The sequence below is a fragment of the Microcebus murinus genome, chromosome 11 (genome assembly GCF_040939455.1).
Source record: "Microcebus murinus isolate Inina chromosome 11, M.murinus_Inina_mat1.0, whole genome shotgun sequence".
NCBI lineage: Eukaryota > Metazoa > Chordata > Mammalia > Primates > Cheirogaleidae > Microcebus > Microcebus murinus.
Genome location: NC_134114.1, coordinates 51,019,185 through 51,045,335, shown reverse-complemented (window position 1 = coordinate 51,045,335; position 26,151 = coordinate 51,019,185). Strand labels below are relative to the sequence as shown.

At 42.7% G+C, this 26,151-nt stretch overlaps 1 long non-coding RNA gene across 1 annotated transcript; it reads right to left on the bottom strand.

The window, feature by feature from the left end:
- Nucleotides 1-8,106: 8,106 nt before the first annotated feature.
- Nucleotides 8,107-25,250, bottom strand: LOC105881533 (uncharacterized). Its single transcript, XR_001158788.2, has 4 exons — nt 25,140-25,250; nt 15,686-15,795; nt 15,400-15,458; nt 8,107-14,526 (listed from the first exon to the last, which is right to left on the bottom strand). It is a non-coding gene; the product is annotated as an uncharacterized LOC105881533 (long non-coding RNA).
- Nucleotides 25,251-26,151: the final 901 nt, after the last annotated feature.

Genomic DNA, 26,151 nt, shown 5'->3' with positions numbered 1-26,151 from the left:
CAACATTTAGAACTCTCAGATTTTAAAAATTGTCCTCCGTTCTTGTAGGTACAATATATATAGTGATATTATCTTATAATTTCATTTTCATTTCCCTAATGATTAATGATGCTAAGCATCTGTTTTTGTACTTAGCTTCCATCCATATTTCTTCTTTTGTAAAGTAGCTATTCATATCTTTTGCCTATTTTTTACAATTAAGGTTTTTGTTTTCTTATTGAGTTTTCAGAGTTCTGTACATATTCTGTATACCAGTTCTTTGCAGATTAATGTTTTTCCAATATTTTCCCCCTAATCTGTGGGTTGTCTTTTCATTTTCTTAATAGTGTCTTTTAAAAAGCTGAAGTTTTCATTGTGATAAAGCTCATTTATTACCTTTGTCTTTCATGGTTTGTGCTTTTTTGGCTTCATTAAGAAATCTTGCCTCACCTAAGCTCACAAAGAGCTTCTCCTACATTTTCATCCAGGATTTTTAAAGTGTTAGGTTTTGTATTTCAGCGTGTGGCCTTTCAAGTTACATGATGCAAGTTATGGGTCAACATCCTTTTTGTTTATTTATTTGTTTATTTGCTTTACCAATTATTATATTATTATGATTCCACCCAGAGAACACATCTGAAACCAAATGTGTAGGGTTCTTTTTTACCGACAACAAATTCTCCAACTCTTCAGATACCTACTGCACATGCAATGAGACCTCAGCTCTGGCTGACACACTGATTACAGCTTCATGAGAGACCTTGTAGCACAGCCCCAATCAAGTCATGCCTGGACTCATGACCCACAGAAACTGTGACATAATAAAGGCATGTTGTTTAAGCTGCTGAGTTTGTGGTAATACCGTTACGTAGTGATAGATAACTAATGGTTTTTAGATCCAGAGATGAACAAGACTCCACCTTTGTTAGATCATCAGAGGAGGGGACTTGAAGAGTTTTAAAGAATTTTTTTGCCTGAGTTCTGCCCTCAGAGGTTCTGATTTGATTGGTCTGAGCTGGGGCCTGGATATTAGAACTTTTCAAAATTACTTAGATGATTCTGATGTGCAGCAAAGTTTATGAACCACCACAAAGGCAGTTTTTTCATATTTCCCTTCTTTTTCAAGTGTCACTTTTTTGATATTCTCAGATTATCTTCTACAAATCATCAATACTGACTCTTTGGCCTACCTGAGTATGCACAATCCTTTCTTGCCTCGTAGGTTCCCACTCTTTAGCACTCTGTTTCAGTCAAATAGCATCGACAGTCCCAGACGTTGACAATCCCAGGCTCCTGCTCATTGACCCAGGGGTACCCAGCTGGGGAGGTGTAGGATGGCAGTGTCTGTAAGGAGAGAAGGAAAGGTTGGAAATCTGGGATGAGGTATAGTCTTTTTGTCCCATGAATGACACATCCTGGCACTGTTTAAGATGTTGCAAGAAACCATCAAATATTCTAGAGTAACTAATAAAGTAAAAACCACCATCAGAAGGACCTACAGTGAATGCTGGCTCTGAAAATTCTGGAGAAAACTATGGTCTTGCTCCCTCCCTTGATAAATCACCACATAATGATTGTCACTTCCTTAGTGCCTGTATTTAAGGGCAGGTGTCTGTGCATGTCTGGGTGTGGTACACAAAAGTATCAAGTTATTTTTACGAGTTAAGATGGCTGGTGGCTGACTTGGTCTGAGTGATAAGCATTTTTTATATGTTTTTGCAATAAGTCACAGAGGACACTGGTCGGAAGTCTGTCCAGAGTGATATGGTTTTTATGTTAATGGTTGGGGCCTGGAAGCCCCCAAAACACAAGGGCATAATAACCTGACTTGGGAGAGAAAATCCCGCTCTGGCTGGAAGCCACGGGGACGGCTGACAAGGAACGCAGCTTGACCTTACATGTGTGCCACCAGCTTCCTGCTCTGCCCTGTGGCATCTTGCTCTGCTGACTGGCCAACCCAGAAGGCCAGTCTTGCTGCCATCTCCAAACACCGATGCTGACTGTGGATGATCACTGTCTCCTCTCTCCAGCTCTGGCTGCTGTACTGTGCTAGGGGTTAGGCATTGATTTACTGCTTGTTTGCTGTTAAAATTGGCCTACATAAAAAGGAAAGCAATTTAAACTGTACCTTGCTGTGTGAGTTTTTATCCCTTCTTAACTCTTTCCCTTGGACAAAAGAACCCTAAGATTGAGGCAGCAGTATAGCTCACCCCTACAGAGCTAAACTGCTCTGGGCCCTACCCCAAGCGCCATCTATCAGAGGCAGCAGAGCAAAGTGGTTGGGAACTTGCACTTTGACATTAAGAGAATAAAGTTTCCCAGCTCTGCCATTTACTAGCTTTAATGACTTGTGGGCAAGATGCTTCACCTCTCTAGGCTTTTGCTTTCTCGTCTGCTCAGCACAGTAGCTGATACATGTCAATTGCTCAATAAATAGGACTCATCATTGTTGCTATCTACACTTTTACACCCAGAGGTGTGATCTGTCCAGACATACTTTTACAAACTGGGTTATGGTCCATCCAAATGGGGAAATTATTTTCCCTGTTCCCATCCATTCCCTCAAAGAAGAGCTCAAGCGCAGGATAGTGACTTCACTCATACTCAGCTCCCCACCCATGTATTTCTGTAAATGGGAAAAAATCCCCATTTGTTGTTAACAAGTGCCTATTACATGCACAAAGCATAGTGCCAAATACTGAAGGAGACAAAAAGCATGTAAGACTTGTGAGCTTGGAAGTGGATCCTTCCCCATCCAAGCTTTCAGATGAGATCTCAGCTCTGGCTGACAACTGATCACTGTCTCATGAGAGACCTTGACACACAGCCCCCAATCAGACCATGTCTGGATTCCTGACCCATGGAAACTGTGAATTAATACATGTGTGTTGTTTAAGCCACTGAGTTTGTAGTAATGTTACTAGAGGCGCCTGCCTTTAATAGTTTACAATCTATTTGGGGAAGCACAACATGCCTACTACTTGTTAACCAACAGTAGGAAGTAGCATTTAACAAATGGTACAGAAACATGTTTAATCCCAAAGTGATTTATGGTTAATATACATGTAGAATTCTTACTGTTAAATGATAGTAAACTAGTAGACCCTAAAATATAGTATTGGGGGCTTACTGTGTGTGTTTACATTCGGATGCTAAGCCAGGCACAGTGGCTCACAGCTGTAATCCCAGCTACTCAGGAGGCTGAGGCAGGAGGATTGCCTGAGGCAAGGAGCCCAAGAATTCAAGACCAGCCTGAACAACATAGCTAGACCCCATCTATATAAAAGTAACAAACAAAATCAGATGCTAATTGTTAAAATTTTTTTAAATTTATAACAGGTAGGTATTATGCTATCTTTAGTCATCTATTAAACATATAAAAGAAATAGATACATAAAGTAAGATTTAAAAATCTTTACCTGTACAAATTTTACTATTATAATAGTATTAGCTTGGGTTACCCACAATCTAAACAAGAATACAGTTTTGATTCATGCTAACTCATAGCCACTTTTTTGACTACCTATAGCCTAAGTGGAGTCTGAGTCATGATCTACAGGGTTCACATTGAGCAAAGATGAGGGAAGAAGCCCTCTGATCCTAAGCAGCTTAGCCTTGATTTGGGCAAAGCAAAGTATAACTATAAAGGTTTTTCTGGCCTTCCATAATCCTCTGCTAACTATATTATGGAAATGATGGTAATTACTTCAAAGTCCCTGGTGAGTCCTGTGCTTTTGGTGCCGTTCATTGTCAATTCACTTCGGTCAACCAGCTGTCTCACGGACTTGCCTTTTGTACCAAACCTTTAATGAAACTGGCATTTGTGTCAATAAACTTTAAGCCCATCTTGCTGAGATAATTATCTAGGTCACTCAAATTTCAGCTACTTCAAATAATTACAGCCTTTTAGCCTCGAATATAAGGTGATGATTAAAGGAATAGGAATCGGGGTCCTCATGCCCAAGTCAATTAGATGAAAATGCTGGCAGGTCTCTGCTCAGGCCTCTGATTTGAATGCACGTGCCTCTGGGCTATGTCAGGGCTTTGCAGAGAGTAAGTCACTCATGAAATACACATTTGTTTGGCTGAACCATGATCTAATTTCCAGAAACCACAATTTTACCATATTAGCTGTTAAGGGGAAAAGCCACCTCATGAACACTATCCTAAGGACTGCTTTGTGGCACAATGGCACTGAGCATCAATGGCCAATCCTGGTCTACTTTTCTAAGAGGAACAAACAGCACAGCAAAAATCACTGAATAGATTTCAAAGCTATTCACATCTGGTGGCTAAAGATGAATTTTGTAGTCTTGCTAGATATTTTTCCATGGCCTAGTAAAACTTCAAGGAACTTACTGCCTTTGGCCTTTTGTCAATTCATGGTTCTTGTATGTGCAATGCAACAAACTCACTAATTATAAAAGACTCATGTACTCGTTTGGGTCAAAAGCTTGAAATATCTAGGAAAAAAAAAATCTTTGGAGGCCAGGAAATCATGACACTTAACTCCCTCTCCTTCCATGGACTAGAAAGACAAAGCCCTTTATTAATCAACCCCGCCCCCACCTCCATCTCCACCTGTCAACGTTTAAAACTGAAGACTAATGGCAGACAGGCTTCTCCTGCAGATCGTAATTGCCTTTCCAACAGAGAAGCTATCTCCAAAGCAACCAAGATATGAGCTATGAATTCAAGCTGTGACTCTCTATGTAAATTGCTTGCAGTGAAATTGAAATTTCCCAAAAGAAAGCTGCACTGATTCAGTCTATTAAATGCATTCCTATCTCAGATGCGGGATGTGCCCTAGTAGCTAGGAAACTGTCCGTACTTCGTACATTGTACATGGAGATAAGACCCAAGTGCTTTATAACCTGGTCTTAAATTTAAAAAAGAAATACTGCCATTATTGATAATATAATTCAATAATCATTATTCATTATCTAAAGCAGCCTGACTGTCCACAGCTGCCCACATTAGTCCCAAAGCGAAATAATGGTCTTTTATACACCTTCACCTCACATTAGATTTCTTTTTTCCCACATTAGCTTTGTCATGCTTTTGTGCAAAGAATTTTTGTTCTTTGGCATGCTGTGACTATTTAGTATTGGATGTTCCCATAAATTTTCCTGTTTTAATACTTTTTGCCATAAACCCCTCTACCACCAAAACAGGATCTAGGAGCAGATAATGTTCTATTGCACTAAGCAACATTATTGCTCAATTTTAATAAACAATCTGCCTAGACAACCCTGCCTAGGGGATGAGATCCGTGAACCCTTGGGGGGCACAATGGGGCGAGCGCTTGACGTAGACTTCGGATCCTGGAACCGCTAGCACTTCACCTGGCCCACACGCTCGTGGCTTTCCTAGCCCTGCCTCTCTTGAGCCCACTGTACTTTCCCCACCCATACCCTTATACACTCAATAACTTTGGGCTTCCTCAAACTCTGCACATGTAAATCAAAGCCTAGGGGAATAAATATAAGGGGCTCACTCTGTGGCAGTCCCCAACGTTCATTCTCCCCTTTTTCCACTACAATAGAAGCCTGATTTTTAGCAGGGCACATGACTGCCTGGAATTATGTCCCAGCTTCCATTATAATTAAGGATGACCTATGACTGCTTCAGGCCAGTGGGACATAAACAGAAGTCTATTGGCAAAGTTTGGGAAAATCCATTACAATTGAGCTGGCCTGGGCTCTTAGCCTCCTTTCTTTGTCCTCTCCTCCCCCTGCTGTATGGTAGGTAAGATGACTAGAGTTCCAGCTACACTCTTTTTTTTTTTTTTTAAGACAGAGTCTCATTCTGTTGCTGGGCTAGAGTGCCGTGGCATCAGCCTAGCTCACAGCAACCTCAAACTCCTGGGCTCAAGCAATCCTCCTGCCTCAGCCTCCCTAGTAGCTGGGACTACAGGCATGCATCACCATGCCCGGCTAATTTTTTCTATATATGTTTAGTTGTCCAATTAATTTCTTTCTAATTTTTTAGTAGTGACAGGGGTCTCGCTCTTGCTCAGGCTGGTCTCGAACTCCTGACCTTGAATGATCCACCTGCCTTGGCCTCCCAGAGTGCTAGGATTACAAGCATGAGCCACCGTGCCCGGCCCCAGCTATACTCTTGGTGTAAGAAGTTGAGGGCCATCCCAGGTATAGCAGAGAACTCTATGAAACAGCCATCATACTAGCCCTCGACTGTCTTCCTCCAGATTTTCATGTGAGAGAAAAACACACTTCTATCTTGCTGAAGCCACAATTACTTAGGTTATCTATTACTTGCAATGAAATTTAATCTTAATTATAGGCACTCTCTGATTTTCATCAACACCAAAAGCTGATTTTTATTGTATCTGTATTCAGATCATGGATTTTTTAAGCAACTGATAAGATCAGGTGCTAAACAAATGTTTGACAAACCAGTTAAAAGACTAACTCCATAAGTAAAAAAAAAAGGCTCATTTTATTCATTAAATGCCAAAAATATCAGAATTTTAACAAATGAAAAGTTAAAAGCATGTCTTATTTTTTTGTTAGCAATTTGTTATCAAACTCCGGAGTCTAGGCTCAGAAGTCTATGCACTGACTATCTGACTTTACTTTCTGGAACTCACTTTGCCCATCTGAAAAATGGGCCCCCTATCCCAGGGAGCTGGGAGATGAGGGGAGAACAGGGGAACAGGATAGCCAACTGGGTGAGCTTTTGTCCCTGGAGCTTCAAGCAGTTCCACCCAAGCAGTTCCACCTTTCGAATTCCGCATAAGGTTTTATTTTATAAAGGAGTTCCACTAAGGAAATGAGAATAATCTGTAGGATCCCTCCCAGTTCTGACTTTGTATGATTCGGAAGACTCCTACATGGCCAGAGTGGGGTAGGTGGTAGCCCTGCTGTGAGCTGTGAGCTGACCCAATTTGGGAGTGGCATTGTCCTAGACGTGTTGTCAAAGGCAAAGGCCGAGTTGTAAAGACAAAATCAGGATGGGAAGACATCAGATCCAGCATGAAGGTGATAGGATAGGGCTGTTTCTTCTGTTTGGTTCCATTAGGCATCAAACACAAGGACAAGTATAGGTTAAAGAATAGACATGTACTTGATAGATGCATATTAAATGTTATATATCAACAGTTATATATTGTGATTAAACGGAGCAGATGTAGCCCAGATGCTTCTCATCTCATTCATCCATGAAACATGGAACTAAAGGAAAGGAGTGGCCAGGCTGAGCGCCATCCCCTACAGGGAGCGCTGCTGGGGACAGGCGTGGCTGGAGATGTTCATGTCCCTGAAGCATCATGGTCTGGAACCCACCCGCCAGCTCCACCCCAGACGTGAAACAGACACAGTCCGGGAGCCAGGAGACCTTGTTCTAGTCTCAGCTCTGCCCCTTCAAGTCATTCCTTCTCTCTGAGTCTGTTTTCTCTTCTGGAAACGAGTGGGTTGGTCTAGTTCATCTTTAAAGTTCTTTAAAGTACTTTTAGTTCTGGGACTCAAGGGTTTAGCGTGCAAGATGGCAGCAGGTTGGGGTTGGAGGTTGGAATTCTTCTTCCCTCCTTGTGGTGTATCTCAGGATAGAGGAAACCTCCCCAGCGGGACACTTCTGGATTCTCTTCATTCCTCTACTCATATCGCACCTGTGGAGGTGACAACTTCTTGGATGGCAAATTTGGGGAGAATGGATAGGCATGTTCAATTCCATCTCTTTGCTTTGCACAGGGGCAAGCAGCTGGTCTCCGCTCCTGCTGGGCAGTGGACTTGTAGGGCCAAGGTGGGCAGGCTTGCAGTCTGGCCAAGTTTCCCCCAGGAAGTGCAGCTCACCTGTCAGAAGAGGAAAATGTCTACCTGGCCAAGCTGTCAGCCACAGTTAGAATGAACCATCTTCAAACTCCAGCATCTCCTAGCTTAAATGTTACCTCCTCGGGGAGGTGTCTTCAGCCATCTAGATCAGCAGTTCTCAACTCTGATGGCCCATTCCATTCCCAGAGGGCTTTGAAAAAAACAACAATACCAAGGCACCATCCCTCCCTCGGCAAATCAGAATCCCTGGGGTTGGCTACAGCAGGGATCAGGGTTGGAAACCACTGCCCCAGACAAAGCTCATCCCTTTACCCCCACCCCCAGCTCACCTCCCACTTGGATGCCGGTGAACAAATGCCACCATCTGGATGGCTGCCTTATCTGCTCAGACCCATGAGAGCAGGGGTCTCCTCTCCAGCTCTTCACACTCTGCAGCAACTCAGATAACATTTGGTGAGTAAAATCAAATAGTGACAACTTGGAATTTAGGACTTTTTCCCAAAAAAACCTCAAAATATTTTTACATTGAAAATTAAGGACAAGTATAAATGTTTGTATATGTGTGTTTCATAGTTGAAAAACATCTGTAAACAACTCATACAATTCTTACATAGATCCTATGAGATAGATACTATCACCTAGCTTTGATATCTTGGGCAAGCTAATAAAATTCAGACTCGGTTTTTTCATCTTTAAAATGGTAATAATAATACCTCCCTCTTAAGGTTGTTAAGAGAAATAAACCATAGTGAGGGGTCAAGAATGCTAACTATTATTATTATTATTGTTCTTTGCATGTTACATGAGATAAACTGAGGCTCAGATAGGTAAAGTAAGTTGCCTAGGATCCCACAGGGTTATGACTCAAACCAGCCTCTTCTGACTCCCAAGCTTGTATTCTTTCATATACCATGTTGAGAATATTCCTTCGAGATAGGGAGAGACAGGAAATTGCAGCCTAGTTTTTCCAGATGGGAAAATTCACGACTAAGAAAGGTGATTTGCAGGGAAAACAAGCAGACTGATGGATCAGCAAGATGCAGGGGGAGGAGCACTGGATTAGGCATTCGTGGATTGCTACTCTGTTCCAGCGTGGGCTAACCGTGGACCTTCATCGGGCCACAGTTTCTCTCTGTGCCTCAGTTTCTGCCCCTGTAGACTTGAGGAGCTGGAAAGGTGATCACTAGGTCTTCTCCAGCCCTGGCAGTGTATGAGCTACTCCCAGGGCTCCTCCCGAGCTTGTGCAGAGCAGCCCATTGTCTCCCGCAGCATCCACGTGAGCTCCAGGACAGGAGATAATAAATCATCCTCCTACCCAGAATGCCTTGCTCTCGGGGGAGCCAGGGAAGATGAGGCTGCCCTGGGGACTGCAAGCCCCGCACACGGCTCCCCTCAGCCAGGCTGCTGTGCACAGCCAGAGCTGGGGAGCCCTGGGGAGCCCCATTCCAGGAGGTGATGGTGTCACATTCTTCCTCAGGAGCATTTTACAAGGTGGCAGATAGATGCTAACAATTCTCTGGCTTCTCCTGAATGTGCCAATGTATCTCTCTGACTGGTTTTGCCAGTCACAGCACCCTTATTCCAGGAAAAGCAGCTCTGACCTTTCTCTAAGTCCAAGGACAAAAAGAAACTAGGCAGACAGCACATTAAAAACCAGGCAGAAAAAAAAAATCTCCACCAGTGTGGAGATTTTTTTCTTTGTGCTGTCCTTGGGGTGTTTTTTAAAATAGTGAATAGGTATTACTTTTCCAAAGAGAAAGCGCACACGATTTTTTTGTTTTTATTCAGGCAGAAGTTAACAGGGAGGTTAATTGCTTCATCTTCCTGCTGTTATCTTTTCTGCTGCCTTGAGAATCTAAATTGTGAACAAGGAAGAGTAGCCAGAAAAGGCCAGCAACTGTGGACAGGCAGGACACCGTTAGCTGACCCAGGCCGCGGAGAGCTCAGGCCTGAGCGCCAGAAGATGCTCGCTTAGAGGAGATGACTGGGACAGCCTGTCCTCTCACCTGAGGTCACCTGTAAGTCAGCACATGACAAACATTTCCCCTCCTCATCTGCTTGTGCCTGCATGGGACTGTCCATGGCCTGCCTCTGCCCCTCTGCTTTACCCATTCACACTTGTCATGAGTTGAGTGTTCAGGACAGGACATCCACCCTATGGTTTATGGCCAACCAGTGGTTCTAGCATTTTGCCCAGTAAATCATTATCTAATTCTTACAAATCCAGTGACAGATCTTCTAGGACCCAGAGCAGTGAGGAAGAATGGCTACCCTTTATAGAGTACTCTCAATAGGCCAGGATCTCCACATACCTTCAATCATCCATTCATTCTGCAAATGCCTATTGACTTCCTGCTGCAGGCCAGGCACTGTGCTCTGCTTGGTGCTAGAGATACAACATTGAGTAATATAGACAACCCCCTACCCTTGCAGGGTTAATAGACCTTATCACAGATCCTCTCAAGGAATCCGTGTGGTGGATATTATTATTCCCATTTTACAGATGAGAAAACTGAGGCTTAGAGAGATTAAATAACTTGTCTAAGGTTATACAGCCAGAAAGGAACAGAGCCAAGATTTGAACCCAGACCCTATTTTAACTCCAAAATCTGTGCACTTTCTACTGTACCACATCATTTCTTAGCAAACACAGGACAGTGGGTCCCTAGGCCCTGCATTTTGGGAGCTTTGCTCACTAAATTTAACATATTGGAAAGTATGTCTTAAATGTTTTTGTGCCTGGTGCCTAGCACAACATCTGTTGCATAACAGATGCCTAATAATTAGGTAAATGAGTTAATATATTAATTCACTGTGAGCCTCTGGATGCCTCACCTGCCTTTCCCATCTTCCTCTCTAGTCACCCCTCTCTCTCCTTCTCGACCAAACCTTTAGACTTGCCTGCACTCTCTACATCAGCTTCCACACGTGCCAGTCACTCCTCACCCCACCAGAAATGCTCCCCGCAAGACAGCCTGTAAATCCAGCGGGCACCTTTCCGTGCTCATCTTACTTGTCTTTTCAGTTACATGTGACTCTTTGAATTCCGTTGCCCTGGCTGCCAGGACTCCAGCTTTCCTCCTGCTCCTCAGGCTGTCCTCCTGGGTTCCCCTTCAGTTCCATTGCTCCTCGATAAACCCAGGTTCCGCAGGGGCCCAGCACAGGCTCTAAATTCTCCTCTCCACACTGTCCCTGGCCAACCACACTCACACTCGCCTCTCTCAAATCTCTGCCCAGGCCTCTTGCCCAACATTTAGACCGTGAACTTGAACTCAAGTCTCCCTCCCACAAAGCTGTCTTTCTTGTGTCATATACAAGAATCAGTGACCTTTATCACCCAGACATGGAAGCCTTCTCCTTTTCACTCACCTCTGCATCCATCCAACCCCAAACCCTGTCAATTCTATTCCTCAGTGATGGCTTCACCACTGCGTCCTACAATCCCTTCCACAGCCACCGACCGATCCCATTTCATTTAGTGAGTTGTCCTCCTTCAGTCCAGCCTCCATCCTGAGGCTGGAAGAAGCTTTCAATAACTGCAGGTCTGATTATCACTCTTCTGCTTTAAATTGTCCTAGTGGGTTTCCCTTGATTCCCACTCGTTACCATGGCTGATAGGACTGTCCATGATCCAGCACCTGCCCACCTTTCTGGCTTCCTTTCCTTCCACCCTCCGCCCCCATCCAGTGTGCTGTGCTCTGACTGTACTGAAACAGATTGCAGTTCCCGCACCGTGCCAAATTCTCCACCCTGGTACATCTTTGTACTGGCTGTTCCCTCTACTTGGAAAGCCTTCCCTGACCCCCTTATCCTTCAACTTTCAGTTCAGGTGTGATCTCCTATGGGAAGATTTCCCTCAACCTTCAACCCTAGATTTAGGGGGTGTCCTGGGGCTCCCGTGCTCCCCATGCATTCCTTTCTCGCAGCCTCTTGCACACTGTGCCGTAAGACTGTCTTGTTAGACTTTAAGGTCCTTAAGGGCATGGACTGTCTTCCTCATTTTTGTGCTTGCTGTCCCTCATACTGCCCCAGTATATGAAACTTGGTATATAGAAAATGCTGGGTGGTAGGATGGGTAGAAAGGAGTAGATGGATGGGTAGGTATGGATGAACATGTGGATGATCAAAACTGAGATAGATGTGGCATTAAAGAAGTTGTCTGTCCGCACCCCTCCCCCAGCTCCCCATCCTCAGGAATGGAAAGTGTAACCATGCAAAATGGCTCCAAAGCCCTGTGCTAAGCAAAGTTCCACAAGCTACCTGAGAAAATCACATGGCACAGATGGAGAAACAAAACAAATGGTGTTTAATAACCAGTCACAGTTTTTAAAAGGAATATGTCTAGGTTGGCATGAAAAGAAATTCAGAAAATGCTGGCTTTTATTTAAAGTCATATCCACATATACATTGTACTGGTCTGCAGAGAGCAGAGTTCTCACCCAACAAATGACCCAAGTGTTCCATCAGGTACAACTCATGCTACTCTGCACCAGGACACAGGATCCTGACAATGGGGAATCTTCTAAAAAAAAAAAAAATCTAAGGAAAAAACAAACCCATGATTAATTAGTGTGTTGGAAAAAGAAAAATGTTTCAAAATCATAACTGAGATCTGTACTAAAGGCCTGAAAATTGAGGAAACCACCAGTTGCAACCATTATAATATAAATGAGAGTACTAAGTCCCTACCGGGTAGGAGGTTCAGTGCCTCCCACCAGAACTCAGCACTCCCGTGACAGCCACCCACACACCTCCTTGTTCCTCTGACCCTGATGGCAACCCCAGGAGAAGGGCAGGACAGAGATTTTTATCCCGGGGAAACAGATAAGGGAAATGAGTGGAAGGTTAGGAGAGGGCCCCCAGCTCAGGGAACGCTGATGCCAAGTTCTCTTTCTCAGCACCAATTTTGGGCAATTTGTATGGAAGTTGCCAGAGGCAACCGCCGAAGAATATCTGCAGGAAATAGAGTCTGCCATTTTCTCTGTCTGATAAAGATGTCCCCACTTGAGAGCTGCCTTCCTTTTCTCATCTTCTCCTTTGTTTTCTTTCTCTCATTTCCACTCTCCTCACTCACGACACTCCAGCTACTCTGGCAAATTTTGTTTCTAGCACACAGGAAGGTGAATCTTAGTTCAAGGCTCTTGTGTCTGCTGTTTCCTATGCCTGGAAGGCTTTCTATGAGGAACTCTGCCTAACCTTCCGTGTCCCTGTTCAGATGGTAGTTCCCTAGAGACGCCTTCCTTGTACACATTTGCTAAGTCGCCTGACAACCTCCCCCACCAGCCAACTCTCTTCTGTCCCATCACCCTATGTTGTTTCTGCAGGATAGGCCCTGCCTCTGGAAGGATCAGTGAGGCTTCGTGCAAATTTAACGTGGCCCCTATAACTCAGATATTGTCATCTGCAACTGGATTTTCTCTTAGAAAGGATTTTGTGTTCTGAAAGTGTTCACCTTTTTATGTCCTAGACAATGATGCCTCTCTCTCTGCCATGAGTCCCGACAGTGCTGACATCCTTCTCTGTCCTTAGATAAATAAACGCTGTTTGATTTATCCAAGCATGGTCAGAGCCAGGTCTTTCAAGTAACACAATCGTACTGCTGACGTTTGAGTACAGTGGTTGAGCAACGTATCATTATGCTGAGGCTATTAACAGCTGTCCCTCAATATTTGTTCTCTTCTTCCTTCATTTAAAAAACATTTATTTTTTTAGCTAGGTACACGTTATTCAGTATAAAGACTATATTTCCCAGACTGCTTTGCTTCTAAGATGGTCATATGACCAAGTACTGGCCAAGGGGATGTGAAATAAGTGATGTGTGAAACTTTCAGGTCATTTCCTTAAAAGGAAGGGGAGTGGCCTCCATTTCCTCTTTCCCCTTCCCACTTGCATAAATGTAAACTAGAGGAGATGATGATCCATCTTTAACCTTATGGATGACCACAGATCTATTAATAGTAGTAGCAGATCAGCTATTACTAGGTCTGTGGTCACCCACAAGGTGCTAATTCAGCCCCAGACTGCTCACTCCCAGATTGTAGTACGAGAAAGAAATGAAATTCTCTCTTGCTTAAGTCATTGCTATTTGGGTCTCTCTGCTATAGCAGCCAACCTGTAATCTAACCAACAGAATCTGAAATTATCATATTTATTTATTTATTGTATATTGTTCTCTATGGCCTCTAGAAAACAAATTCTAAGAGGGCAGAAACCTTTACTATTAACCACCACTGTATCCCTGGAACTTGGAACAGTGCCTGGTAGATAATAAGGACACATTAAACAATAAGTAATAATTAGACAATAAATAAATATTTGCTACATGAGTGAATAAATGAAAGTATAAATGAGTCATTTCTTTTCTTGTTTTTAATTTTAAGAAATTCTGTTTTTCTTTTTCTTTTTTCATTTAACCACAACCAAAGCTTATGAGTCATTTGTTTTCATTGGCTGACTTTATGCACAGCTTTTGCTTTTCCTATGCCTTTCTGGCTCTTTCTTTTAGTTCATCTGCCCTGTGATAACAGACTGCCCAGGACTGGAGGGGTTGCATCTCTTCCCGCATATGCCGCTGACCTTAATGTGGAAAGTGAAGTTTTCTAGCTCAGAGGTCTTAACTTTTCCTTAGTGCTTTATATACCCAAATAAGTTTGGAAAGGCCTTTTGACACGAGGTCACACTTCAAAGAAACCCACCTGAGATATCCGCTAGCATCTGCTCCCTCCCTGGGTTACCATCGCGGTGCTCAGTCTCTTCCCTTTCATGATGAAATATCAATACATGAAAAACAGGGGGTTATCAACTATGCAATCTGCTAGATTTTTCTCTTTATTTCCTAGGTGTCCTGGAGTAACTTGAGGGCTGTCTTGGGGTGACTTGAGGCTGAGTCTGAAAACACATCAGGCTTGGTCCAATAGAGCAGCAAGGTCCAATAGAAATATAAAGTGGGCCACAAATGCAAGCCATATGTATAATGATTTTAAATTGTATAACCATATATTATTACCAAATGAGTAACCATATCTCATTTTAAAAGTGAAATTAATTTTAATAATATACTTAACTTACATTCAAAATATCATTTTTGTATGTAATCAGTATAAAAATTAACAAAATATTTTACATTCTTTTTCTCTACTAAGTCTTTGAAATCCCATATGTACTTTACACTTACAGCACATCTCAATTCAGAATAACCACATTTCAAGTGTTTATAAGTTCAAGTGCTTACTAGCTACATATAAGTTCAAAATGCTAACTCGCCACAAGTAAGTTCAAGTGCTTAAGTGAGCTGTAAGTTCATGTGCTTACTAGCCACATGTGGCTAGTGACTATCACATTGGACAGCATAGGTCTAGCGGAAAAGGCGTTAAATAAGACTGCATTCAAGTTCTGTCCTAAGCCAATTCCCAAGGTACTCCGATCTTCAGTTTCTTCACTAATTACACCTGCTTCATAATGTTTTAGGGAGGAATTATAGAGCTACTATAAGTGAAAATGTTAAGTATAGGACAATATGTTTTTTGTAAAAAATAAAAGCAGGTTCTAGCACACTGTTTCTCTGCTACTCTTCTCCATTAATATCAGAGTTATTCGGCAAGATAAGGCAAGAAGGAGGAAAAGAACTCACCTTCTTGGTCAATGGATAAATCCTATTTGACTCCTTCTCAGACCTAAGGAGGAATTTGGCTGGGGGGACCAAATAAATAAATAAATAAATCATTATTATTTCATTATTTATTATAATGTAATAATACTAGAAATAAAGTTCACAATAAATGTAATATGCTTGAACCATCCTGAAAAATCCCAACCCCCGTCCCATTCCATGGAAAAATTGTCTTTCATGAAAATGATCCCTGGTGCCAAAAAGGTTGGGGACTGCTGCATAGTGACAGCTACATTGTATTACAAACCATTAAACAGTGAATCTGGCTCATCTCCTCTGGGCTCCCAGTGGTGTTGACCATGACACCGGCTGTCCTCACACTGTGCTCAGGTGAAGAGGGAAGATGTCAGGCACCGACTTGAGAAAAGGATGAGAAAAACATAGAATCACTTTTGTTATATAAGGAAACATAACAATGTAGCATATACACAAACATTTTCTGATTTGGATACCATATTTCATTGGTGTATACCAGGTTATTTTTAATATTGTTATATTAGTTATCTATTGCTGCATAACAAGTTATTCTAAAACTTGGCAGCTTAAAGCAATAAACATTTCTTATTACCCCATAGGTTCTGTAGGTTAGAAATACAGAAGTGGTTTAGCTGGGGTGTTCTGCCTCAAGGTTTCTTATAATACTGCTGTCAAAATGTCAGACAGACTGTGGTCATCTGAAGGCTTTACAGGGGCTGGAAGATCCACTTCCAAGATGATTCACTCATGTGGCTATTGACAGGAGGCCTCAGTTTCTCACCATGTGGAGCTCTTCATAGAGCAGGTTGACTGTCCTCATCACTTCCCCGCCCCAGGCTTCTCCTAGAATGAGCAATCCAGGAGAGCAAGGCAGAAGCCACGGTGTCTTTTATGACCTAGGCTCAGAAGTCACACTCCACCATTTCTGCAACATCCTCAGCCCTGTCCAACATGGGAGGGAACTACACAAAGGTATGAATGCCAGGATTCTGCAGGACCGTCTTGGAGGCCAACTGCCACAATTGTCAACCAATGATAGTTGGAAATAAGGGCTCTCATTTATTTTTTTTCCGGATGATTAATCCTAGAAAAGAGTTTCTAGTATGTTTCTAACACACACACATACCATCTTATTATTATTGGTCATTTGTATCATGACTTACACTGAATTTAGATCTTATGTGATAAGAAGAGGGCTCAGTCTGTCACCCCTTTTCAAGGCTCCTTCCTTGGACCCTAGAAATTGCTTGTATTTTTCCCTTAGGCTCCTGTTCATCCCCAGCCCTTCCCCTCCCCCATCAGTTCATGGGCCTCAGACACTGAAGAAGCCTCGGCCACAGAGCTCGCCCAGGCCACCACACAAGGAAGATTATGTGATTTGGTTTGCAGCACGTTAGGTTTGAGATTATGGAGAATTGTCGAAGTGGAGTTGACCAGGAAGCACATAGAGACACACAGCACTGCCCTCCTGCTGAAACAAAAGAACTGAAATCAAAAGCATAAACAGAATAGTCTCTGTTCTTTCAAACTCTATGAATGGATGTGCTCTCTTAAGGAGGGAGGAACAAGACTGAAAAACCAAAGGAATCAGAGAGCTCAGAAAAGGAGTGGCTAGATATTTCCAAATATCATCAGCTTTCCAAAACTAACTCTTACATCCCTAGAGCCAAATATATATATATATATGTGTATATATATATATATACACACACACACACACACACATATATATATATATATATATATATATATATATATATATATATATATTTCTTTTCCCCCCCAGAACTTGGAAGTCCCCTTCTCTTTCCATTCATTTCCATTTTCTTTAAAAAGTCACCAAATCCTGCCATTCCTCTTTTGAAGGCTCTCTGACATCAGTTCTCTCCTGTCACTTGCCATAGTCTGGAGACCCTTGGGACGCCAATCCCTCCCCCACCTCACACAGGCTGCAACAGCAGACCAGCTGTGCTCCTCAAATTAGTCATATAATTAGGATACTTGGTGGGTCTGTCCCCTCTGCCATCTCTGGCCACCCTGGTACCAGCCCGAGGTTTTCTCCAGGGCCCTTCCCTACAGGATCCCGGCTGGCTTTCTTCCCAGTGACCTCTAGATCACTGGCCTTGCTCCCCTGGCCACAAAGAACCTTTCCCTCTTGCTCTGCTTCTCCAAAAACTGATAAACTGGGAATGTACCTCTTGCCTGCCTTGAGCCTGGCTCAGCCCTGCCTGTAAATGACTTGGCTGGGCACTGCCCAGGCCGGGACATAGGACTTAGACATCTGCTGCCATGACCACCATAATGCTTCCCTCTAAATGGGATTCAGCCATTGTCCTCTGCTTGTCCCAACTGCACCCTTAAAATGCAAATACTCCTGCCATTATTTGTAGTGTGATTCAGCAGGTCTTGGATTCAGCAGGACCTGGGCATCGACATGCTCAAGCGGCACCCACACAGATTGTGGAGCACACTCTGAACAACACTGTTCTCAAACCACAGTGTGACCTTGTTTCTCTAATGCTTTCCTCCTGTGGTGGCTGAGTCTGCTGCAGAGATCCTGGGGCACCGAGCGATGGCAGCTCTGCCCCTGCACACACACTCGCACGCTCAGCCACATGCGCGCACACGGGAACACAGGCACACGCACATGAACAGCTGCTGGGCGGTGTCGTCGTTCCGCCTGGTCAGACCCCAGACCACCAGCCTGCCTCTTAGGCCCCCAAACCTTCAAAAATACCAGGTAGGTCACAGCCCTGTCCTCCCACAGACAAAAACATAGTTCAGAGACAGTCATCAAATTCCTGCCTGAGGATACGTGTCCCTGGGCTGATTCAATAAACACAGTTTAATTAAATTAAAGGAGGATCAGAACCTGCCTAAACCCTGCTGGCAGCCAGAGGCGTCTCTTATGAATCTTTCATTTTCATAAATGAATGATGGTTCACCTGCTTAGGGGTTTGCTCTGAAGGAAGAAACGGCTCCCTCTGGTCAGAGGAAAGCATTTATGGGGTATTTTTATTTAGGGGACCAGTAGGCTTTGGAAGCTTTTTGTGCTTTTGAGGGGGGAAGTAAGCATCGTACTCTGTCTCTGAGCACAGGATGAGTAGGACTGAGGCTGCTTTCCTAACGCCTGAGGGTTGTGAGAGCCCCAGGGTGGCTGACCAGACATGGGAGAGAGAGACAGAGAGGACAGAAACAGAGAGACAGAGACAGAGAAGGAGGTGGAGAGAGAGACAGGCATACAGGGAGACAGAGAGACAGAAACAGGACAGAGACAGACACACAGACAAGAAAGACACAAACTAAGACACAGACAGAGAGAGACACAAGGCACTAGTAAAACCGAAAACTCAGCCGCAGTTGAGAGTATTACAAACATGTTTAGGAAATTCCGAGACGCAGACTTTGAATGGTCTTGGTTGGTGCCAGGAGTCAGCAAGGAGAAAAAAAAAAAAAAAAAGCACCTGTTCTCGATAATTTTCTCAGGGGAGGAGCGGAAGAGATAAAGAAAAAGCAACTGTGTAAACCTTATGGAACAAGTAGAATTTCTCTGCTCAGCAGAGCAAAGCCCTCGTCTGCCCCCACAAGGCCTGCCTCGGGGCCGTGGGAAAGATCCGCTAGGTATGGCAGTGGGCCAGCGAGGCCCAGGGCGCTCCCTGAGAACCTGGTTCGTGGTTGTTGTGTTATTCACCTGTGCTGGACAGGAGGCGATGGAGGAACAGCACAGACACCACTGCCCTAGGGGGACCTCTCAAATGGTGAGCCTCATGCCTGCCCCCGACCTGTGCCTTTTCTAAAAATTAGCCTGGGAGTGGCACTGTGTGAAACAGCCCAGTCTCTAGTGGGCCAGAGCCCATCACACAGTTGGGGCGGGGGCAGTCTCTCCTGTCTCTTCCTCTCCCTCCAGGGACTTGCCTCTTCAGCCCTATTGGTCTCTTCCAGCAGGCTGGCAAGGGAAGGACAGAGATGAAATGCACATTTTGCAAGTTCCACTGGAAAGTCTTTGGGGAAGGAAGTTGAAACTAATGTGCATGCTGTGGCTTCCATTAGCCCAGAAATGTGAGAGGGGGCTGTGCAATCTATCACTGTCCTCTGTGCATGCTGGTGACACTGCTGACGATGGCATTTTCTGACTTCAAACTTACCCTCATCAGCAGGACTTTAGCTCCGATTTTTTCCAGAACTGATGGCTTATATCACCTTCCAGACTCTTCAAGCCTCACCATGGCTGCCCACTTAGCTCATCTCTCATCTCCCCCTACCACAACAGCTGGGTAGACTTTGCTGTCCCTATAACCCTATAACCCCACTCACCTGTTCCCTCTCCCAAGCCCCAACCTGAGCCTTATCCCAGCCTGGAATATTTCCCCATTCGCGTTCTGACAAGTAGCAGAGGTCCTTTTTGACATTCTGATCAAGCCTTCCCTACACAGTGAAGCCTTCCAGACTGCCTCTCCAGCTCCATTCACTCTGGCCCCCTCAGAGACCCCAGGTTGTGAATATGCACCATTGCATATTGAGAATATGCAAATGAGAATATGCACCATAAACCGAGGGGCCTGCCACCAGTTCCAGGGAACGTCATCATGTGCCATGGCTTTGAGCACATTAAAGAGTCATTTAAAACACAAAGGACGTAGGGCTTCTAGTTCAAAGTGACAGATGCAGTTCTTGGGTTTATCCCCTCTCTCTACAAAGAATCGGGAGACTTAAGATTTCAAAATCTTTCTGTAACACACAAAGCAGATGGAGGAATGTCAAATAGGAAGTGCAGAAGAGGCTGCCAAGGAGGTAAAGAAAATGGAGGGTGGGCGTGAGAATGAGAGTGGAGACAGGGCCACTCCCGGAAAGCCTGTGTGTAGAATAATCCCCTGATATTTCCCTTCGGCACCCCTGCTTGCAAAACCTTGTGCAGCTAGCTGTTTACATCCAAGCCCACAGGAATAAAAAGCCTAAAATAAAGCTGAAATTTTGTCTCCTCAAAAAATGCAAATGGACTTTCTGAGGAGAATCGGGGCCTCTAGTGTGGGGTTACTGTTTGCCACAGTAAACCCTTCTCAACCCGACATTCAGAGACCCTTCTAAGGAACAGGTGGCTGACTCCACTCACTGTAAAAGCAAGTCCCCTACTACCGTCAACCAGACTCACCCCTCAACATAGGGCCTTTCCGGCGCCTTTCCGTTGTCTCATTCTTAAACATCCAAGATCACCTGACTGTTGGGAAGAGCTCGAAACATGAAATGGAAAGACTAAGGGAAATAAAAGATAAAATGACCTTGGAGGGAAAATAAAGAATAGAAAAGAATTAAAGTGAAAAAACTCTAAGATAGATTTCCAGAGAGTTATGAAAAGATGTTATATATACAAATGTAGAAGATAGACCATGAGAGAAAAAGAAAAATTTTTAGAAAGTAAGACTATGAGTGCTAAAAGTTTTTAAAATTAATTTTAAAAGTTGAAAGATTAAATTCCTGAAAATATGCCAGAATATATTAATAGAACATTAAGATAAAGAGACAAAACCAAAAAATGTGAAAGAGAAGAGGCACATAGGAGAAATCCCAGTAATAAGATCACTGGAAAGAAGGAATAGAGGACTTGAAAGCATGGAGATAACCAGTGAGATACGATCATTTCCAGAGGTGAAGAAGGATACAGTGTTCTGGTTGAAAGGTCTCCCTCAAGTTTCAGAACATTTTAAAACACCCTCTGTTTAATCACATTTTTGTGACATTTTAAAACACAAAAGACAAAAATAAAATCACAAATGCATCCAGAGAATAGAGGTTCTTGGTTGAAAAAAAAGAAAAATAAATCTATGGGTGGAAGAGCTAGAGCTGTAGAAAAATGCTTAAAAAAAAAAAAACAACAGGCACAAACAAAGGGAGGCCAAGAAACAAGAATAGAGTCAAGGCCATGCCACAGGAAAAGCCTGGCTACAGTAGAGCTGGCTTTATTGCTGGGCAGTGCATACCACTTCTAAGATCACCACCATTCTACCACCATTGAACTCTGAATACTTCCCCCACAAAATATCAATGAAATGAAAGGTTGGCTTTTTGAAAAGATAAACAAAATTGACATATCTTTAACCAGACTAAGAAAAAAAAAGAAGACCAAAATAAATAAAATCAGAGATGAAAAGAGATACAACTGATACTGCAGAAAGGCAAAGGATCATTAGATACTACTATGGGCAATTATATGCCAATAAATTGGAAAATCTACAAAAAATGGATAAAATCCTAGACACATACAAGCTACCAATATTGAACCAGGAAGAAATACAAAACCAGAATAAATGAATAACAATTTTCAAGATAGAAGCAGTAATAAAAAGTCTACCATCAAAGAAAAGCCTAGGACACAATGGCTTCCCTGCTAAATTCTACCAAACATCCAAAAAACTAATACCAAATCAAAATGGAGTACAGAAAAAGCTAAAACTTGAAATTATGAAACTACTAAAAGAAAACATTGAGGAAATGCTTTAGTACATAGGTCTGGGCAAAGATTTCTTGCGTAATAACCCAAAGTACAGGCAGCCAAAGCAAAACTGGACAAAAAGGATCAAATCAAGCTTAAAAAGCTTCTGCACAGCAAAGGAAACAATCAACAAAGTGAAGCGACACCCCTCAGAATGAGAGAAAGTATTTACAAATTACTCATCTGACAAGGGATTAATAGCTAAAATAGACACGGAGCTCAAACAACTCAATAGGAAAAAATCAAATAATATAATTTAAAATGGGCAAAAGATCTGAGTAGATATTTCTCAAAAGAAGACATACAAATAGCCAACAGGTATATGAAAAAATGCTCAACATCATTAGTCATCAGAGAAATACAAATCAAAACTACAATGAGACATCACCTCACCCCAGTTTAAATGCCTTTTATCAAAAAGATAAGCAATAATGAATGCTGGGGAGGATGTGTGCATTGTTGGTGAGAATGTAAATTAGTGCAACCCCTATGGATAACAGTATGGAGGTTCCTCAAAAACTAAAAATAGAGCTATTATACTATATGACCCAGCAATCCCACTGCTAGGTATATGCCCAAAGAAAGGAAACCAGTATATCAAAAATATAGCTACTCTCTCATGTTTATTACAGCAGTATTCACAATAGAGAGGATTTGGAATCAACCTAAGTATCCATCAACAGATGAATAAAGAAAATGTGGTACATATACACAATGGACCCTAAAAAAAGAATGAAATCCTGTCATTTGCAACAACATGGATGGAACTAGAGAACATTATGTTAAATGAAATAAGCCAAGCCCAGAAAGACAAATCTTGCATATCGTCTCTCACATGTAGGAGCTAAACATTAAAACAATTGATCTCATAGAGACAGAGAGTAGCATGATGGTTACCAGAGGCTGGGAAGGGTAGCAGGGAGGAGAGATAAAGTGGGAATGGCTAATCAGTACAAAAATACAGTTAAATAATTAGATAGAATGAACAATATTTGATAGCATAAAAAATGACTTGAGTCAACAATAAGTTAGGGTATACATTAAAATAACTAAAAGAGTGGAATTGGAATGTTCCTAATACAAAGAAATGATAAATGCTTGAGGGAATAGATGCCCCAATTACCCTGATTTTATTAAGACACATTGCATGCTTCTATCAAAACATCACATGTATCCTATAAATATATACAACTATTATGTACTCATAATAATTAAAAATAAAACATTTTTAAAAAATAAAGAATAACTTGCCCTGGTAAACTATTTGGTTACCCTGAAGTCAGGATGAAGTAGGAAAAAAAAAGATAAATTTAAAAAAACAAAAGAAATGAAAAAGAATTCAAAACAACCAACCTGTCACATGGTTCCTGGTTGACCCTCTCTGGGCACCATTTGTAGTTTCAGGATTGTGTTGTAAAATTGGACACTGAGACATGGCAGCCTTCATGACTGAAACATGCTTCTGCTTATCTGATTATCAAGATCTTTCTTTGTAGCAAGGAGTCTTTGGTGAGCAGCCTCATGGAACACAAATATTCTCACACTTTACTCATTCTGAGAAGCAATTCATATAGCTCTTCTCCAAACCTCCTGCTCTCCTGTCCTCCAGTTTTGCTCCTTTTAGACCTCTAATCATGGGCCAGACTACTATCTACTGCCCATAAAGCAGTGTACGCTCCTCCCCCAGGACCTTCTCTTTCCATGCAAATGCATGGTGAGAGGTGCCATTCAAAACTGCCCACTGTGAGGATTTATTGTCCCTGAGATCCTTCAGGGTGACCCCAAGTGAAGCTTCTACATCAGTCTATTTCTATCTGATGCCAGAGCATTGAGCCCAGTTTGATTTATGTTCAATTTTCAATACTCACTAAACATCTTTATCCCCTCCTGCAGCCACAATACCCAGAACAAGATTTCTACCATTTTTCAGTTTCAGGTCTAGTCCCCAAGCATTGGGAACAAGATGCACTTTTATAGATACAAATATATTTGCAGAGACTTAGAGAGAGACCTTAGTGTTCATCTGGTCTAGCCATGCCTTGATGACTCTTTCCTTCTCGGCTACTCACAGCTCTCAGTTAAGGTTCATACAGTGAGCACCCATGAGGCTGCTGACTGGCTGAACTTGGTATCTTGAATAGGTGTATCTTTGATACCCCAGATGTTTGAGGTCCTAGAGGTTCCAGGCATTTATTATATTATTTAAAAATAAGTACATTATAGCACATTGGGTTTTCCAAGAAGCGTATTTTGAGATGAATATTAGTAGACAGAAGCCTTACTAGGGAAAACTCTTAGAATGAACACTTTTGGAAGGGAAGAGGAAGATGCAGGATTGGGCCAAAGGAGAATATGGACTGTGGTACAAAATCAGTAAAGGCTTTAGGGACCCTAATGGGAAGCCTGACACTGCGATGGCCTTGCAGAGGTGTCTGCAACTGGAGCAAAGGGAGCCCAGCCTTCACACACCAAATTTTCACTAGAAATACTTGATCTGTATTTAGATTTCATAAAACCTAAAGTTTAAAAATTTGATTCACGTACCTATGTTATTCCAAACATACTTAAAAGTTTCCCAATAACTAAATTGCATATCAGTTTTTAAATTTAAATTAAGTAAAATTAAATAAAATTAATAGTTCATTTCCTCAGTCATATTAGCCCCACTTCGAGTTCTCGATAGCCTCATGTGGTGAGTGGCTGCTGCCATATTGAACAATGCAGGCCTAAAATACTATAAAAATCCCACACCGTGCATGTATTCTTTGTGCTAAAAAGCATATGGTTTTAGTCCCCAAGTGCCTTGTCTTAATCCACTCAGGTTGCTATTCACAAAAATATCTTACACTGGGTTATTTATAAAAAATAGAAATTTATTGCTCACAATTCTGGAGACTGGGAAGTCTCAGATGCCAGCAGAGTTGATGTCTGGTAAGCCCATTCATCATAGATGGCACCGTCTGGCTGTGGCTTCACATGGTGGAAGAGGCAAACCAGCTCCCTCATGCCTTTTTTTTTTTTTTAATAAGAGCACTAATTCCATTCATGAGGGTAGAGTCCTCTTGACCTAATCACCTCCCCAAAGCCCCACCTCTTAATACCACCACAATGGGGATTAGATTTGAACATGTGAATTTTGGGGAGACATAAACATTCAGACTATGCCATGCCTTGATGCCCACATCTGTAAATTAGAGCCATTAATATAGAGCACATATACAGGTCATTACCGACTCACCAACAGCTGACTTAGGAAGACAAGTGCTTGCTGGTGCCCACTTCTGCCACAAAGCTTTTAGAGAGTCTGTGTGTTCAGAGATGAAGAGAAGAGAAGAAACTGAAGGGCAAGGACAGGTTATAGGAGCTGACCATAGTATATTCTGAGCAAACCTTATGACAGATTCAAGACAGGCAAGACTGGTTTGTCTACAGGGTTTTGCCATGACCAAAAATCTTAACCGCTAGTTTCAAAAGGTCAGAATGTTCACTTCACCTTTTTTAATTTTCATGGTACTCATACTTTTGCCAATTAGAGAGTCTCTGCTTCTTTTTTAAAAATTCAAACATCCAAATAATATAATATTATTAGTCCTTCATATCTTAGAGATTGTTTGATCAGATAGTTTTGCTCCTAATACCTCACTGAGATCAACAGTGAATTCAAGACCTTTCATAAACGAAAGGAAGATGATCATTTATGGGCATAAGATACCTCCAGGGGGTGAGCAAGTCTGGATGTGGCACCTGGTCGGAGGGAGCTCAGAGCAACCTGGGAGCACCTGGGAGCCCAGAGAGCAGTGACAGGGCATCAGGAAGTGGAAGGGGCAGAAATGGGAGAGGCTGGCAGGGAAATGTCTCTGAGCGCCGTCCTGCAGCAGGAACACGTTTTTCCTCCTTCGCCTCCTTGCTATCTTCCTCCTCCCACTTCTCCTTTTTCCTCCTTGACCTTCTCTTTCCCCCCATCCTCTCCCTCCTCCACCTTCTCCTTAATCTCTCCTCCTTTCTCATCTCTGCCTCCTCTCTGCCTTCCTCCCCCTCCTTACCCCGCTCACCTCCACTAAGGGCTTGCTGCTCCCAGTTGCAAGGATCAGCCTAGGATTTGGCGCAGCGCAGATCTCGGCTACATACTGAGTTACATTTCCTTCTTTGGACTATCCTGGGAACCTACCACTGTGTATGGTGCTATTTTTGTAAGCAAATGAGTTCCCAATTCCAAGCCGCTACTCGCGTAGCTGGCAGCCCCCAGCATG